This window comes from Erpetoichthys calabaricus, chromosome 12 (genome assembly GCF_900747795.2).
Source record: "Erpetoichthys calabaricus chromosome 12, fErpCal1.3, whole genome shotgun sequence".
Taxonomy (NCBI): Eukaryota; Metazoa; Chordata; class Cladistia; order Polypteriformes; family Polypteridae; genus Erpetoichthys; species Erpetoichthys calabaricus.
In genome coordinates, this window is record NC_041405.2 from 134,329,946 (window position 1) to 134,342,079 (window position 12,134).

A 12,134-nucleotide genomic window follows, 5' to 3' on the forward strand; every position below is an offset into this window, starting at 1 on the left:
TTTCCTTACTGTGCACATGACAGTAAACTTTGAACTTCTTCCGGCCACCACTGATGACATCACTTCCGTCTCCTGTTTTTGATGTCATCTCCTGCCAACCACTTCTTGTCCTCCATTTTGATACTTTATATAAATGCCATTTTGTTTCGTGTAAACTGTCAATTGTTACGAATTACAAGTACTTTTGATCACTACAACCCTTTTCTTTGCTTTATTTTTGTCTGTTGGACAATATACAGGGACGGTCCCCAAAACTTCGTTTTTGTGGAGCTTCTTTTTTTTACTTTCTCTTACAAAGTATTTCCACAGGACCTAATTCAGGTCTTCAAAACTGTCAAATATATTGATAAAGTAGATATACAGAAGAATTCTTTCAAAATTAATGGTGCATCACATAGTTGAGGACACCAGTGGAAAGTAAGGACTAAAGCCAGGAGGCACTTCTTTACTCATCTGTTTTTCAAAATTTGCTCCTTTAAATGATTACTTGAAAATGTAGTACCACAGAAGTGGAATGCAAACTAGGATCCCATGCATGCTTAGATATTCTGGGATTAGATTTACAATTCAACTTGAAAATAGAAGAAACCCACATCTTATTTTTTTTTTAAAGTAAAACAGAGTGTTTCTCTGGTGTTTTCTTTAGTAAATGACTCTCTGCCACCAACACCCCTAAATACTCACTTGAAGAGGAACAAACTCAAGACTAGTTTGTGCTCCAGTCTGTGCCGACATCCTTTCAGGTGCATATGTTTGACTTTGGGGACATGTACGATACATGCTCTTTTTGCAGCGAAAACACATAAGATCCACTAGAAATGGAATGGCAAGACAATGCAATGACAATGGAAAGACAATGGCAAGTGAATAAGACTAAAGCATGTAAACTTGCAGGATACATTGGCATTGGCGTGTAGTGGCTTAAAATGCAACATCCTGCACTGACAGATTTTTCTGTTGTGTGAACAATATTTTAGTATTAAATCATCATGTCTCCAATTTGAAAGCTTTTGTGCTGGAAGCTGGAGCAGTTTTCATAGTTTGCCCATTTTCTCTTTAAATGCCCACCTATGAACAGACACAAACAATATTAGCTAGTTTACATACAGGACTGTTGTAACTGGAGTTTGTGGTGCTGCAACGCCCCCTAGTGGTCCACAACTGGCATAGTTGGCAGGATTTCCTGGCCATCTGGTTGTTAGGAACCTGCAAAATAAATAAGAGTAAGCAAAAATGAATTTTTCAAAAGAACCACAATGCAAAATACCAACAGCAGAATGGCCAAAAAGTAAATGGCAAAATCTGAAAAACAGTCAAAGCTTCAGTCAAAATCCTAATAAATGAAATGGAATTTGAATGAGGCTGCAGATCTTCAAACATCAAACATTTAGAATATTCTCTGTGAAGGAATGAGCAAATACTTTTTTTTTCAAATAAGTGCTAAATGGAATTTTCAGTGTTATTTTAATAGGCTAAAATCACACTAATCTTTTATAGCAATGAAATGAATATCATAATTTATTTTAATGATATTAACTTTCTCAAAGAAATATAATTTGGACATATATTTATTTATTCTTCATTTTGCTTGTTTTTACTTTGAGAGACAGACATATAAAATGCTCTCAATATTTCTGGTGATACCCTGGTGCGTAGATAACACAGAAAATTGGTTCAAAATTAAACTAGATCTCTGATTCAAAGAACAATGCAAATATGTTGTTTTATGTCTGTTTACACTATGTGGTTAAATGTGTTATGTAGTATAAGATCAACTTTAAAATCGGAGGCCTCATGTATAATGCCGTGCACTGAAACATGGTGTAGGGACAAAAGTGGAAATGTGCGTCTGCACAAAAAAAAATTCAGATGCATAAAATTGTGCATAAGCAAAGTTCCATGCGGTTTCCCTTTATAAATCCCAATGTGAATTTTAACACACATACACAGTCCTACTCTGACTCCTCCCTGAATTTTGCATATTTCAATATGCAAATCAATATAAATAGCCCCTTCCATTCAGTGTTTTGTTAAAAGAAAATTGCAAAAGAACGTGGGAAAAAAGTGCAAAGTGGAGGCATGGAAAAACATAGAATTTGTTGGCTTAAGCAGTGGTATAAGCAACAAAAGGAAAGTGATGGACTGATACAGCGTGGAGGAGACATTAAAAAGTTCAAGTTCAGAAAGTTGCATGATCAGGTCAGGTCAGGTGGGGGAGCATGGACTAGTACAGCGTGTTGCTGCACCCACGACATGACGAAACAGCTCGGGTTCCTGGTTGGCAGACACGCGGTCCAGTCCCACCCTCTGTAAATGACCATCTATCTGCCACAACCAGGTGTTACGTGAGTGTCAACAATAAGGATCCTTCAAGCTGGATCACCCTCTGTGAAACATGGCCGTAGTGCCATACCTGACATTCCCTCACAATGTGCATCCTTCAGGACTCCGTGAGCAACCACTAATTTGACACAAAGTCAAACCAGTGATACCCAATGATTCTCTGAAGAGACGGGCTCTAAAAACTTGGATCTTCATCCTTTTGCAAAGATATCAGGAGTGCAACACATCCCTTTACAGGTATCTCATGACCCTCTCCCATACTCTCCCAGTCCCTCTACTGACTTTATAGGAACAGTCACCAGAAACATGAATGTCACTGCCAAGGTAAGTAAACCTCTTGACACACTGCTGATGGCCATACCCAACAGGTCATTAAAGGTCCGGATCTTGGTTTTTATCCAGGATACTCACAAGCCCAGGTGCTCAGAATCCCTGATCAGAGCCTCCATTGAATCTGCGCAATGCCTGAAATAAAAAAGAAGTGGGCAGATATCAAAGTCAATGTTAAAAAGCACCGTGTGTTTATTCTGTTTCAGACAAGGTTACAAAATCTGACCCCCGTGCCGAGGACACAACTCCAAGTGGTTATGGTGCTCCTGTGCCCAGCATATCTTCTGGTGCTGTCTGCTCACACATCTATGATTGGAAACCACTGGATGACCATCTTGGCTGTGTACTGATCTTGAGTCACAAAATGCAATAGTGGATGCTGTAAGAGATGTGTTCAATGAACTAAGGAATATGAGGGGTTTATTATACAGCTGGCATGGCACATCTCAGTGATGACTGTGAAATCAACAAGCTCATGTTGAAAACATCCTGTGGTTAAAAGCCCAAGGGTGGACAGAACTTGCAAAGAAGCAGGTAGAGCACAACTGAGTCTGCCTTTTTAAAGCTGGCGCCAGTTCAGCACACATCTCCAAGAGGATAGCTCTTGGAAATCGAAATCGACTTAGAAGCCAGGCATCATCATCTTTAAATACACTCTCTCTTCTAATTCTTCCATTTGTGATGTCCTGTGATGTAGTTTGGCCATTCCATGTACCATTATATTTTTACAGAATTATTACAATCAAGTGAATTAAATTTGTAAACAATATGCAATTAATTTCAGTGTATTTGATAAATCCTGTGTCATGGATGCAAATCTAAAAAAGAAAGGAACACCACACAGAAACAGTGGAACTGTTGTGTTGCTTTGTGCCGCCAGTTTACAAAACCAAGTAGAAACTTCAGAACGTATGGTGTGAGGCTGCCGTGAAAATAAGCGTGGCTTTACGCCAAGTTTACTTTTTATACATCTTGAAGTGAGCGTGGAAATGGGTGTATGCAATATTTTTGTGCATATGCACCATTTATACATGAGGCCCTAGAAATGGCTGTTGTTATCAGTACAGGTAACCTTACACCAGTCAACACCTACATACAGCAATCACACAATGTTCCTTTTAAACGTGAAAAGCACAGCTAAAGATGCAAGAAATGTGCCTCATTTGGGACTAAAGTCAAACCAGCAGCCTACTGAGGAGCAATAGTAACAAGAAGGCATGTTATTAAAGGAGAGGAAAAGCAAAGTCATGGTTACTATGTCATTTTATTCTAACATATTTAGGAATGTAGAAACGTTCAAAAATCCACACTCTGCTATTGTAATGACCATCTTTACAACAAAGACATCACCTGCACATTCCTGTGTGTTTAAACATATGGTTTCATGGCAGACAGAAAGTAGGCTACTCACACTTACATAATGAGGGGCTGCTATAACTAAAAACCAGCAGCCAAGCACCAAATATCACAAAGCAATTCATTTTTGCTGAAATAAAATAAAAATCAAGACTTTCTTTCTGTAAATATTGCAAACCCATCTACTGCTTCTGAATTTTTCTGATATTCTCTCCCAGCACTTGAATTTTTTATGTGTTTGTTAAATCTTCAAACTGTGCAAGTAACCAAAAGTGAAAAATGTGAATAATGATCATCTCCAAAATGCTGAACATCAACAAAGGTCATGTACACGATTCAAAATGTGTTATCTCAAGCAGCACTAACGCCATGTGGCATAAAGACCTGCTAGAGGCATTTTAAGATCAAAATGAATCTGCTACTGTATTAGATAATAATATAAAGTAGAATCCAAGAAAGATGAATAGTCACTGAAAATCATTTATATTGAAATCTTTATAACACTGATGCTCTGTTCAGTTTGAAGAACAAAAATAAAGATGCTACAAATTGTAAGGATTAAAAAAGCACCAAAATAAATAAAGTTATTTATTAAAAATGTAGAAATGCAGAACCAGGTTAGAAAATGGTACATACTGTTAATGGAAAAATAAGATGGTAAATATTGAATTATGTAACATGAAACAGAGCTTTTCTGTGTGTTTGTGTATGTGTATTTTTTGAGGAACACAAGCTTCACATATAAGAAGAATTAATTTTCAAACAGTGAAGATCATCAAATGAAGCTCCACTGAACAGTAAACACCCTCCATCTGTTTTATAATTGACAGGCTTACCTGTTTTACACAGTAATGTCCCACAAGCTGGATGTCATCCTGCAGTCTCAGGCTGTCTCCATTATACTCCTGCTCCACTTCATTTCTGTGTTACTTAACTTGTTCCAGCTTTACATTCAGTGTCAAAAGGCAGGAATTAATATAACAATATACAGCTGATCATTCATTCATACAGAACTTCACTTTTGCACTGCCACTCCTAAATTCTAAAAATTAAATGTATTCTTAGCTATCTCGCTTCCCATAGATTTCTATAGTAGGGTCTTTCTGTACAACATCTGCAGCTAAAATAAATTAAACGTGCCAACAGATGTGATCTTGACAGGAGATGCTTTCTTTAACTTTGCAGGTGACTCTGAAAGACAGGACAAGGCAGGCACTGGATTACTGGGACTGCTGCAGCAAAGGTCAGTGCAATAGGCCGTACTGGTTAGTCTGCCATGCTAGTGTGGCTACAGTGGCAAACGTCATGACCACAGCGTGTGTTGAAGGGGCCGGCTTTTCCTAGTTTAGTATTCAGCTTCACTGCTTGCCTAGTTTGAAGAGTGGAGAAAGAGTATGAAAAGAAAAGATAAACTATTAATGGTAACTGGAGCAGCATAGCAACATTCGCAGTTATGTTAGAGTGGACATTTCAGTCAGCATAAGCAACACTGCATATTTTATGGATAGCTGCTATACATAGATATATGGAAAAAAATTGAGACAAGGACCAAATAATTAGTGGAAAAATTCCATACTAAAGACTGTGGATGTAATATCTTCACTGAACACATTCTTCAGACACCCTTTTGAAAAGAGGGAAAAACTAAATTTGTAAATAATGAAATCTTTTAAGGAATGTTACTGAACTCAGAGTACATTTGAATATACTACAATCAAAAATATGACTACCTGTACCCATGAGGTATTAGCTACTAACTTCTACAGGACAGTTTATTCCACTCCTGCTCTGGTCACAATCAGAGTGGCTCTAATATTTTTGCTAAAGTTGTAAATGGCGTCACCCCCACCCAATTTGCTTTGAGAGAAATTATTACTACCAGACCTGTACATAGAAACCTGGAGCCACGAGAGAGAAGCCAGGACTGGGATACAAAACAGTGAATTAACAGTTTGGGAATGATGAGGGGGGCATTTGGTTTTTTACATCAATGTTTGCAATTTCTCAGAAAAATATGTACTTGAGGGGTGACAGAGGCGGCACGGTGGCCTTGCAGTTAGGAGACCCGGGTTTGCTTCCCGGGTCTTCCCTGCGTGGAGTTTGCATGTTCTCCCCGTGTCTGTGTGGGTTACCTCCGGGTGTTCCGGTTTCCTCCTACAGTCCAAAGACATGCAGGTTAGGTACATTGGCAATCCTAAATTGTCCTTAGTGTGTGCTTGGTGTGTGGGTGTGTGCGCCCTGTGTTGGCTGGGATTGGCTCCAGCAGACCCCCGTGACTATGTAGATAGGATATACCAGGTTGGATAATGGATGGATGGATGGGGTGACAGTTCTGACAACACATAGGAATTGGGCTGCATTAGCAGGGTTTATTTAATTCATTTTTGGTTTGTTTGTTTGTGTTTTGCATTTAATTTTTCTCTAAGAAAAAAAAGATATGAATCCAATAATGAAGTCATCTATCTATCTATCTATCTATCTATCTATCTATCTATCTATCTATCTATCTATCTATCTATCTATCTATCTATCTATCTATCTATCTATCTATCTATCTATCTATCTATCTATCTATCTATCTAGGTAGGTAGTCTATGATGATGGTGACATTCTGGCTATAATCTCACCAAGTTAGCTCCATAAACATACATTTTTCACATAGGTTACTGAAATAAATTGAGAAGCTTAATATAATTACAAAAATTAAATTACATTCAAGTATAATGATTATATTTAAATATTTAGCAATGGTTAAAATTTACAGCATCTTTGCCAATGCATGCAAATAATGCAGTATAACTGTTCAACCAATGCATGATCTCAAAGAGTTTTTCAAGTAAGACACAGACTATGGAGAATTATGAATGTCATAGATGTTGGTTCACAATGGAGAATAACATGTTTTAACATACATTTGAATGTATACCAGTTTGGAATTAAAGCAGCCTTTAGTAATGCATTCAAGAGCTGCAGTCCTGTTGCTGTTTTGATTGTTTAGTTTTATTTTGCCATGTCTGTGTGTCCTATGCTATTGTATTCTGTAGAACATTTTTATTGTTATTATCCACGATATGTTGTGGCCTATGGTTTTTGACAAACAAAACTAAAAACTACAAACCTGTTCCTCAAAAAAATAAAACAACAAGAATGTTTGGAGCTAAGAGAACCTCTGAGGAGCAGAGTGCCTCTGGATTTAGGAAGACCACACTTAAACGGCTTACACAGGTCATCAAACATTAAGTACATGATTTATTGAGAACTGGACAGTTGTATTGAGACCGAGTGTTCACAAGTCATTATCTGTACTGCTTAAAAAAATGCTGAACCCCAAATCTTGCCACCTCAGGTGAACTCCTAGTTCGCCTAAATGGTTGCAATTATTGCGCTCACATACATACCTTCTTTTGTTTGGCATCATATATATGGACTGCAGAAGCGCCTGGGCAGGAGATTTCACAAAGGTCATGTTGCAACTACATCTGCACTCTGTGGTTCATTGTTTAAAACAATTCCTAATTTAAGCTCTCCTTCTTTTTTGCTTTCAAATGTTCCTGGTAACTAAGCAGCGCAGCACACAGAGAGAGACGTTGTTGAGCCTTCTTATATATTTGAATACAATCAAAACAGGCCAAAACTGTTGATCATTTGATTCACTTGAGACCCAGCACACTTGATTTTGCACATGCTGCAGTATTAAGGCCAGGACTGCTTGAGTTTCACTTTGGCATTTAAAACTTATTCAAAACTTTCATGCTGAATGAACTGGCAGAAGGATTGTTGATGGTAGCAATTACTTTGTTCCATTACTGCCCAAGATATTGTGGGTAGCTGTAGGGGTGTAGCCTGTTGTGTAGAAATCTGTTGAACGTTAACTTGAGAAAGAGAAGTTTTTGTAGTGGCCACTCACATCATACCAAGAAAAGCTAAAGCATGGAAAAAAGAAGACAGAATTGAAAATGACTGCATATCGATGGTCCTGTGCATATCAGGGGTCAGAAAGCAAACAGGGAAAGAAATGTGAATTTCAAAAACATGCATACCAGCTAGCAATATACTTTAATAAAATATACTTTAATAAAATATGGGATTGCTGCTTACTTAAAAATGCAAAATGCAAAAAGCTGCACAAAAATGCATATGCGGCTGATTTTAGAAAATTTGGTGGGTTTGGTAAAATTTGATTTGTAAAGTGATCATCAGATTAAAATGTCAAAGAAAATTAACAAAAAAGACATAAGATTTATAAAGAAAGTCAAAGTGAAAACTGTTGATTACAATTGTCATCCTGACTTTGAGCAACATGCACAATAGCTGGCAAACAAGTTAAGCAAGGACAAGAACACTTTTATACAAAGAAATGAAAGTAAAATACCTTTTCTGAAAGAAAGGAAAGTTACCCTATGTTCTACTGAAAATTACCTGTACTGTATATCTTAAACAATCTTCTTCTTCTTTCAGCGGTTCCCGTTAGGGGTTGCTACAGCAGATCATCTTCTTCCATATCTTTCTGTCCTCTGCATCTTTCTCTGTTACCCCCATCACCTGCATGTCCTCTCTCACCACATCCATAAACCTTCTCTTAGGCCTTCCTCTTTTCCATTTTCTTGGTAGCTCTATCCTTAATATCCTTCTCCCAATATACTCAGCATCTCTCCTCTGCACATGTCTAAACCAACACAATCTCGCCTCTCTGACTTTATCTCCCAACCGTTCCACCTAAGCTGACCCTCTAATGTACTCATTTCTAATCTTATCCATCCTCATCACACCCAGTGCAAATCTTAACATCTTTAACTCTGCCACCTCCAGCTCTGTCTCCTGCTTTCTGGTCAGTGCCACCGTCTCCAACCCATATAACATAGCTGGTCTCACTATCGTCCTGTAGACCTTTCCTTTCACTCTTGCTGATATCCGTCTGTCGAATCACTCCTGACACTCTTCTCCACCCATTCCACCCTGCCTGCACTCTCTTTTTCACCTCTCTTCCACAATCCCTATTACTCTGTACTGTTGATCCCAAGTATTTAAACTCATCCACCTTCACCAAATCTACTCCTTGCATCCTCACCATTCCACTGACCTCCCTCTCATTTACACACATGTATTCTGTCTTGTTCCTACTGAACTTCATTCCTCTCCTCTCTAGAGCATATCTCCACCTCTTCAAGGTCTCCTCAACCTGCTCCTTACTCTCACTACAGATCACAATGTCATCAGCAAACATCATAATCCACGGGGACTCCTGTCTAATGTCGTCTGTCAATCTGTCCATCACCATTGCAAATAAGAAAGGGCTCAGAGCCGATCCCTGATGTAATCCCACCTCCAACTTGAATGCATCCGTCATTCCTACCGCAGACCTCACCACAGTCACACTTCCCTCGTACATATCCTGTACAACTCTTACGTACTTCTCTGCCACTCCCGACTTCCTCATACAATACCACCACTTCATTCGAGGCACCCTGTCATGCTTTCATAGGCTGGGTTATATCTTAAACAATACATTTCATTATTTTTTACAGACAAGTTCTGTACAAATCAATATTTTTCTTCCTTCAAAATATGCTAATACCATTTACTGATACATTACAGTTACACTGAAAAAAATCACTGTTAATTTTACAGTTTAAAACTCTTAAATAGTGAAGGTAAACAACTGTAAAACAGTAAAGCACTGTTTCAGTAACACCGAAGTTACGATATTTGCATAAGGACACGCCCCTTTTACCGTATTGTTCCTGGTGAACTGCATACCTTTGAACAGGAGGGATAAAAACTTAAACACAGTTCACAGACTTATTTTTCCCTGTGTGCTGCAGGGTTTTTGAGGTTAAGGAAGCTGATTTATGGTGGGTTGTATTCGATAAGCTGGCACACCTGTAGGACACCATACACCACAAAAGCAAACTTTACTTCTCCACTAGATAATGTTATTGGTTGTTGTTACTTTACTGATGCAAACTGTGTATTGGTATTTGATCATGACAACATTTTCTAATGGTTTAATGACTGGCATATTTATTACAGTGCTTGGATTTCAGGTTATGGTTAAACAATGACTTCAATTGTAATGTGTTATAAAGAAAAAACAGTTATTTACTATACAGTTATACCGTAGACCTAAAAATATTGTCACCTTCTTTTTTACGGTAAAATTCTGGCAACCACAGCTGCAAGTTGTTTATCATAAATTTTTTTACAGTGTTAGCATATTAGACCAAAAAGAAAAATACATTTGTTAATTAAGTCTACAGTATGTTTTACATTTCACTAAAATCCATTTGATTTCTAGCGTTCAGACTGCCATTTCTGCATTTCTTACTTGCATTCCAAAGGTCCTGAAGTCAAAGAATAAGCAAAACAGACTCTTTAAAAGTTACAAGGGTAGATTTCATTGGGAGAGTGATTTTTTATTTACATACTAGCGTTCCAGTAGACGAGGTACTAATTCTATAACCATAACTGTGCTCCTAGTTTTAATGCTTGTTTATACCACTCACATTGCAAACATTTTTTCCTTGATGGAACACTGGTATGTTTAATGCAGATGACTGTATTTGTCCATTCCTTCAGACAAATGACATGTCAATTACGTTCATCTAGTTGCAATGAATTGCAGTATTGGTTGATTCAATAAAGGCTATGTAGATTCTTTCAGCCATTTTAAAATGCTTTGTTTAAAAACAGGTTTGTTTTGAGTCATGCCTATCCTGACAGGATCGGGATCAGGCTATAAAGCTACCATAGACAGAATGCCAGTCCTCTGCAGGGCATACTCATACGTGTATCCACAAATGCTTAATTTAGTTACCCATCCACCTAATATTTACAAATATCCATCCATCCATTATCCAACCCACTATATCCTAACTACAGGGTCACGGGGGTCTGCTGGAGCCAATCCCAGCCAACACAGGGCACAGGCAGGAAACAAACCCCAGGCAGGGCACACACACCCACACACCAAGCACACACTAGGGACAATTTAGGATCACCAATGCACCTAACCTGCATGTCTTTCGACTGTGGGAGGAAACCCACGCAGACACGGGGAGAACATGCAAACTCCACGCAGGGAGGACCCGGGAAGCGAACCCAGGCCTCCTAACTGCGAGGCAGCAGCGCTACCACTGTGCCACCATGCCACTATTTACAAATATGGGAAGTGCAAACTTCATAGATTGCCCACGCCAGGCGCTGTCTGTAGCTGTGAAGCAGCAATGTTGAGAAATGTGCCAAAGTCATCAAGTTCTGACCTTTGAAAACTACATACATTTGTACCCCTGCTTCTCCACAAAATTATCTTTTCAGCCAATCATATGGCAGAAGCACAATGCATACAATCATGCAGATCAAGGTCAGGTGCTTCAGTTAATGTTCTCATCAAACACCCCAGTGAGTGGAGATAAAATGACATTTCAGTAATTTTGACCATGGCATGATTGTTGATGCCAGATGGACTGCTTTGAGTGTTTTTGCAACTGCGGATCTCCTGGGAGTTTCACGCACAAGAGTCTCTAAAGTTTACTCAGAATAGTACTAAAAACAAAAACATCCATTGAGCAGTAGTTCTGTGGATGGAAACTCACTGTTGATGAAATCAGAGGGGAATGACCAGACTAGATTGAGCTGACATGTAAGGTTATAATAACTCAGATATCCACTCGGTAAAACAATGGTGAGCAGTAAAGCTTCTCAGAATGCACAACATATCCAAATTTGAGGCAGATGGGCTTTAACAGCAGAAGACAAAGTCCACTTCTTTCAGCCAAGAAAAGAGAGTTGATGCTGTAGTGGGCACAGATTCACCAAAGCTAGACAAAAGAAAACTGGAAAAACGTCCCCAGGTTGCAGTGCCAGTATTGGGTTATTTTGCGCCGTTGACCAAGCTTATTAGTGCACCAACCGAATGTTCGGTAGCTAACCCTTGTGGCTGGGTTTTTATTATGATCTGCACCCTAGGCAAATGCCTAATTGACTTTAATGGTGGTGCCAGCACTGCCTGGTTGATAAATTTCAATTTCCGCTGAGGCATACAAGTGATAGGGTCAGAATTTGGTGCCAACAGCATGAATTCATATGCCCAAACTGCTTTGTGTGAA